The sequence below is a fragment of the Numida meleagris genome, chromosome Z, assembly GCF_002078875.1.
Source record: "Numida meleagris isolate 19003 breed g44 Domestic line chromosome Z, NumMel1.0, whole genome shotgun sequence".
Lineage (NCBI taxonomy): Eukaryota > Metazoa > Chordata > Aves > Galliformes > Numididae > Numida > Numida meleagris.
In genome coordinates this window covers 15,417,946-15,425,425 of record NC_034438.1, presented here as the reverse complement: position 1 = coordinate 15,425,425, position 7,480 = coordinate 15,417,946, and the positions used below count along the sequence as shown (strand labels likewise).

The 7,480-nt window shown below is 39.4% G+C and overlaps 1 long non-coding RNA gene across 1 annotated transcript; it reads right to left on the bottom strand.

Annotated features, from left to right (window-relative positions):
- On the bottom strand, window positions 1,370–7,458 carry LOC110389258. The gene is made up of 2 exons (XR_002433095.1): window positions 7,295–7,458; window positions 1,370–1,436 (listed from the first exon to the last, which is right to left on the bottom strand). It is a non-coding gene; the product is annotated as an uncharacterized LOC110389258 (long non-coding RNA).

Here is a 7,480-nt window from a genome sequence, read left to right as displayed (position 1 = left end):
CATGATCACTGGCTTGAGAGGTTACAGGCTATATTCATAAAAATGATGATGTCTCCAAAGTGTGTTACCCTTTCCTGCTGCTGCTACCTCCCCGAACATAGCCTTTACCAGCTATTTACTTGTACCTTGAATGAGCTCTACCGTAAAAGCTTAAAAAAAAGACATCCAAAAAATTTGCATTCTTAAAGTTGGCTACTTAAATGACTTTAATCTTACAGTGGATAACATAGTATTGTGAGCAGTAAAAACACAAACTAGCATATTTTCACCGTTCTTTACAATATACATGCTATTTATATAGCATGAAGTACTTGCCTATGGAAATACATTGCCATCTGATGCAAAATACAGCTTGTTAAATTTTATGGGCCAGATTCAGCTCTAAGCTGCATGAGCAAATCCAAAGTAATACCACCGTTTTTACATACTTTGGATATACATCATACATATAATCAATCATCACATATAATCCAGCAGATTCTGGAGCTGCATATTTTAATTACACTCTTCTGAAGACTTTTTACGTGTTTTTTAACACTTAAGTTTGGCTTTTTTTCATCTATTTCTCCTTATATTGTGTTTATCTAATTCACTAGTTTTTCAAGTAAAATGTTCATTGCAGAAATATAAGCTGTACATGGGAGACATGAGACTGATACACGGTGTATATCTACCTCAATATAGTTCTCAGTTGACATTATTTTGTTGCTTTTTCTAAGATGTATAAAGGAGAGGAATACTGTATTTCCGGTTGAAAACACATTTATGTGATGTTTATGCTCAAGTACTATAATTATTTTATTTCTAATACATATGAATGTGTCAGTGTATACATTCATAGGACTATAACATTTTATTTGTGTAATGTCTTTATTATTCACTAAAATACAACTAAAGTAATGCCTTGCACCTTTATCTGATATCTTACTTCAGTTTACAACTCTTACTTTTAGTATCACTCTTCTTTGAGAGAGCACACATGTAAGTGTGTTCCAGTTTGGCATTCGAACTTAACTATTTTTTCAGCAAAAATACTTTCTGTCTAAAGGTTCTACTCCTGGAGATACTACTGTGCTTAATATAAGTAAAATTTCCTTTGTTTTTCTAGGAGTAAAGTCAAGTTATTTTTTTTTAAAAAAGGGAGTGGAGAGTGTTCTGCTTTTTTACTATCAGTTATTCTTTTCTCCACAGGTGGACATCTGTCAGTATAACAATAAGCAATATAATTTAAATGTCAAAATAGCTATGTGATCTGAAAGAACTGAGCTTATATCTTAGAAATATGTAAGTTTCCATCAAAATAAATAAATAAATAAATATTAGCTAAGTACATAAGATAGAAAAAGATGCTTATTTTATAATTCACTTGCCTTTGTGTGACTAATTATTTTAAGCATGTTTGATTCTTTTTTTCACTTTCTTCCTTTTGTTCCCATCTGACAAAAAAAAACACAAAGAGAATTATTTTGTTGATATGGTAAAAAAACAGAATCCAGTCCAAATATGGTTCAGAGGCACTTTGTGGATCTTCAGGTTCCGCAGGTGCTCAACTTCACCCAGACCCATAGAACTGTCTGTGCTGCCTTCAAAACTGACTAGCCGGTAGGTGTTCCCACAAATATTAGATGAGTTCATTTGGCTTGACAAAAGGTACACTCTTTGAGGTTTACTGCCTTGATCATGCAGATGTTCAAGCTGCCCAGATGTGCAGATTAGTAAAAGCCCATTTTCACTCAACAGACACTGACTCCTTGTCCAGTCCACCCTACAAGCCTTCAAAGGAGCTGGATGAGGGCTTTTACATACCAGCTCTCAGAGGGGTGAGCAAGTCATCTTACAGCTCTCAGTGACAAGAGGATTTTGGTTTGCAAGGTCAAGGAGATTGGCCTCTTGTGAACTGGAGTAATACAAACCTGGGTCATGACCCTGTAAAGATTTGTGTACTTGCTTACTTCTAAGCATGCAATTAGATCCATCTATTGCAGTGGTGCTGTTTGCATAACTAAATTTAAGCACAAACAACTTTGCGCAGTTTTAAGTTTTGCTATGTATAATATGAAATATATTTTGGAGAAGAGTAGTATTCTCTAGATTTCTTTTATATAACAATCAAATATATTTCAGTAATATTAACAGTAAATCAATTCAGATCTACACTGTATGTAGTACTATATCAATCTGAAACAGAAGACCAGGCAATACCTATGACTCAGGCTTCAAATTCTGAGATCAAGTTTGAAGTAGACCACAAACAAACTTGTTTCAAAGAGCATCTTAGAGTTTGTTACTATCTGTAGTTCCAGCTCTGAGTAGATGTGGCTCTGCATTCACTTGGATGTCACAGGTCATGGCCAAGGTGCTAGAGCAGAAGTGTTTTAAGAAGTTCATTTAATCTTTACCAGCACACTATCTGGCCCTAGCTAGTGCTCACACATAATTTTCATGATTGCTTGCAAAATTAAATTCACCAAACCTCAGTCTCAGTGTGAAAGGAAAAATCTATATTAGAAAAAAAAACAAACTGTTGTTTCTTCACTAAAGTTACAAATTAGAAAAACTGAAAATAAAACTTCTCCATTAGAGTGGTTCTATTTTTTAAAAAATGGGTACACGCAATTCCAAGCATGCCTTGTTGTTTATCGTCAAAGTGAGAGCGCTTATTTCTGTTGAGTTCCATGACATTCAAAGTGAAATTATACAGCTAACAAGAAAAAAAAAAGCAAAAGAGAAAAAGAATTTTTTTTGTTTGTCAATGAAAAGTAATAATAATCTTGAGATGAGAATATGGTTTATAATCTCTTTCAAAAATTCCACAGGCAGAGGCCCTGCAATCTCTTTCCATGCAGTCTATGCTGCCTGTGATCGATTTGCAAGAATCTCTTGATTCAAATGCATCCAGCCACCAGACAGCAGCTCACTTTAGGAGTGAATTCTTCTTTTCATGCAAAACAGTAAAACTTGGACTTGATGGAGCATAGGTTGAGGAGGAAATGAATGAAAATAAGTGAAATTTAAATTTTCAGTTATATTGCCCAGAGTACTTTGTTTTGGACTTTGTGTCATTTAATAGCTTTTTAGCAGCGTTGTAAAATGCAACGTGAGCTGGAACTCACAGGAAACTACACATTATATGTAAGGATTACAAGGGTACAACAGAAATATAAAAATATCTTCATCATTAATGTATGCAAAAAATACATCCTAAAATATGAACCATAGAAATAAACTATGTCTTTGTCTAGCACAACTTAGCTCAAATGAAGGCTTATTACATTCATGACCATGCCCACATCCAGAGAACTGTATCAGAATATCGGATATCAAATATATGAACTTTTAGATAGATAGATAGATAGATAGATAGATAGATAGATAGATAGATAGATAGAGTATGAGTATATGTGTGTGTACATATATGTCATACATATATATGGTTAAGTCTATTTAAGAAAATACTTTTATGATTGAAGTTAAGACTACATCTAGCCCAGGACCCAAATGAGCAAGCTTTCTCAGGTTCAAGTCCAAACAGAAAAAGTAAGAAAGAAAATTTATAAATCACAAAGTAACTGAAAGATTTAGCATGCTCCTTTGATACATGTATAAATTGATATGATTGTAGACATGTTAGCAAATTCTAATTGACATATTTTGAAGGGTTTAGAAGATTTATTTTATTTTATTTCCATCTACCATTCACCTCAGGACAAGCCTAAATACAGAGAAAAAAAAGGAGAAAGAATGCAAGAATGCACTCTGCTTTAAACGTATCACCTGGAATAAAGTATTATTTCATGCTTTTTTTCAGAACAGAGATTTAATAAAGAGCTAGAGGTATCTTTTCTTTGTCTGAATGAAGCTTTAACAGGAAGGAGGTTAAGAAGTTAAACCAAAGCAACAATAGCACTGCAGTGAAAGAGGCACATTCTTTTTCATGCACATTGTTCCCCCTCGGAGACCTGTCATTCTTTAGAATAAATGTACTTTGACTCATGGGTGGCGATGTATAGCCTTAGCTTAGCTTGAATCCTCTCCTAAAGACTGAGTCCTGCAACCAGATCCTGACAACTTCCCTGCAGCACTATGGCATGTTTCACTAACATGAGCTGATAGGATTAGCAGCAGGCAGCAATTACAAACTCTTCTTTGTGAGTCTTGAAGAGTTTTGATTTCTCTGTCAACTGATGCTGTATTTCAGATATCTTTGGTGGTAAAACCTAAACCTTGAGTACTGAGATTAGATTTGCTACAATTCAGGTCGCCAAAACAGCAAAGGATACTAAAAGGTTGTTTAAATTGAAGTATGTCTATTTTGCTTTATATTGAAAGTAGTAAATTACTGGAACTGTTCAAAGGCTCAAATATACTCTGCTGGGAATATTGTTAAAGACTGCTTCCAGCACTTCTGAACCCATATCCAGAAGTTCTGCACCCATGGAAAAAATTAATCGAAGAAGAAAGTCTACAGAATATGGAAAAGGAACATAGCCACTTGGGAGAAATATAGGAATGATGTCATGGAATCATAGAATCATAGAATCATAGAATCATAGAATCATAGAATCATAGAATCATAGAATCATAGAATCATAGAATCATAGAATGGCTTGGGTTGGAAGGGAAGTTAGGATCATCTAGTTCCAGCCCCTATACTATGGGCAGAGACACCTCCCACTGCACCCAGTTGCTCAAAGCCCCATCCAGCCTGGCCTTGAATGCCTCCAGGGAGGGAGCACCCACAACTTCTTTGAGCAGCCTGTTCCAGTGTCTCACCCCTCTCACAGTAAAAAAATGTGTTCCTAATATCTAGTCTAAATCTACCCTCTTCCAGTTTAAAGGCATTTCCCCCTACCTTGTCCTGTTGCTACACACCTTAATAAAAGTCCATCCCCAGCTTTCCTGTACACCCCCTTCAGGTACTGGAAGGCCACTCTAAGGTTCCCTCTGAGTCTTCTCTTCTCCAGGCTGAAGAGCCCCAACTCTTTCAGCGTGTCCCCATAGGGCAGGTGCTCCAGCCATCTGATCATCTTTGTGGCTCTCCTCTGGACCCACTCCAACAGCTCAATGTCCTTCTTGTGTTGGGGGGCCCAGAACTAGACACAGTACTTCAGCTAGGGTCTCACAAGTGCGGAGTACAGGGGCAGAATCACCTCACTTGACCTGTTGATTATACTTCTCTTGATGCAACCCAGGCTACAGTTGGCCTTTGGGGCTGCAAGCACATGTTTGCAACCCGTGTGGAGTCTTTCCAACACCACCAAATCCTTCTCCTCAGGGAGATGCTCTCAAACCATTCTCTGCTCAGTCTGTAGTTGTGCTTGGGATTGCCCCAACCCGGGTGCAGGACCTTGCACTTGGCCTTGTTGAACTTCATGAGATTGGCATGGCCCCAACTCTCAAGCCTGTCCAGGTCCCTCTGGATAGCATCCCTTCTCTCTAGTGTGTCAACTGCACCACACAGGTTGGTGTCGTCTGCAAACTAGCTGAGGGTGCACTTAGTCCCAGTGTCCATGTCGCCTACAAAGATGTTAAATAGCACCAGTCCCAGCACTGGTCCCTGAGGAACACCACCCATCAACAGTCTCCATTTGAACATGGTCCCATTGACCACAATTCTCTGCACGTGATCATCCAGCCAATTCATTATCCAACAAGTGGTTCATTCATCAAATCCATTTTTTTTCCAATTTAGCAACCAGGATGTCATGCAGGACAGTGTCAAATGCTTTGCACAAGTCCAGACAGATGACATCAGTTGCTCTTCCTTTATCCGCTAATGTTGTAACTCCATCAGAAAATGCCACCAAGTTCCTGGAAAGGTGCTGGAACACATACCCAAGCAAGTGGAACAAAGCGAGGTTATCAGGACTAGACAATATCTATTCATTGAGGGGAAATCATGCTTGACAAATATGGTAGACTTCTACAAAGTCATGAGCAAATGGGAAGATGAGGAGAGAACACTGGATGTTGTCTGCCGTGACATGAGCATGGCTTTTGACAATGTCTGCCATAATATTCTCTTAGGTATGCTTAGGAAGTGTGGTATAGACAAATGAACTCTAAGGTGGATTTAGAGCTGCCTGACTCCTCTGAAGAAAGGTTGAGGGAAATGGGCTTGTTAGGCTTGGAGAAGAGAAGGCTCTGGGGAGACCTCATTGTGGCCTTCGAATATTTAACGAGAGCATTTAAACAAGAGGGGCTATGACTGTTTATGAGGGCAGATAGTGATAGGACAACGGCAAATGGTTTTAAACTAAGACAGGAGAGGTTTAGGTTAGATATTAGGAGGAAGATTTTCACTCAGGGGATGGTGATGCACTGGAACAGGTTGCTCAGAGAGGTTGTGGATGCACCATCCGTGGAGGCATTCAAGGCCAGGCTGGATGTGGCTCTGGGCAGCCTGGTCTAGTGGTTGGCAATCCTGCCCACAGCAGGGGGATTGAAACTAGATGATCATTATGGTCCTTTTCAACCCAGGCCATTCTATGATTCTATGATTCTATGATTCTATGCCTGGCAGAATTCAGGTCATGATCAGCAGCACAGAATCTAGTTGGAGGCCTGTAGCTAGTGCTGTTCCCCAGGTGTTGGTGCTGGGCCTGATCTTATTCAACATTTTCATCAGTGACCTGGATGAAGGGATAGAATGCACCCTCATCAAGTATGCTGACAATAAAAAGCTGGGAGAAGTGGCTGACACACCAAAAATCTGTGCTGCCATTCAGTGAGACTTGGACGGGTTTTAAGAGTCAGGCAGAGAGGAACCTCATGAGGTTCAACAATAGCAAGTGTAGAGTCCTACACCTGGGGAGGAATAACCCCATGCAGTGGTACAGGTTAGGTGATAACTTGCTGGAAAGGAGCTCTGTGGAGAAGGACCTTGGTGTCCTGGTAGACAACAGGTTGACCATGATCCAGTAGCGTGCAGTGAGGATAACCTCCCCCTCTGCTCTGCCCTGGTGACGCCACGTCTGGAGTGTTGTGCCCAGGTCTGGGCTCCTCAGTTTAACAAATGTAGGGAACTTCTAGAGTGAGTCCAGCAGAGAGCCACAAGAATTTTTAGAGGCTTGAAGCATTTTCCTGAAGAAAAGTTGAGAGACTTGGTACTGTTCAGTCTGAAGAAGAGAAGACTGAGAGAGGATCTTATTAATGCTTGTAAATATCTAAGGGATGGGAGTCAAGCAAATGGAGCAAGGCTTTCTTCAGTGGTGCCCAGTGACAGAACAAGGAGCAATGGGCACAGACTGGAATATAGGAAGTTCCATACGAACATGAGGAAACATTTATTTACCTTGAACAGTGACAGAATACTGGAACAGGCTGCCCAGAGATGTTATGGAGTCTCCTTCTCTGGAGATAGTCGAAACATGCCTGGATGCTTTCCCTTGTAACCTACTATATGGAACCTGTTTTAGCAAGGAGTTGGACAAGATGATCTTGAAAGGTTCCTTTCAATGCCTATGATTCTGTGATTCTG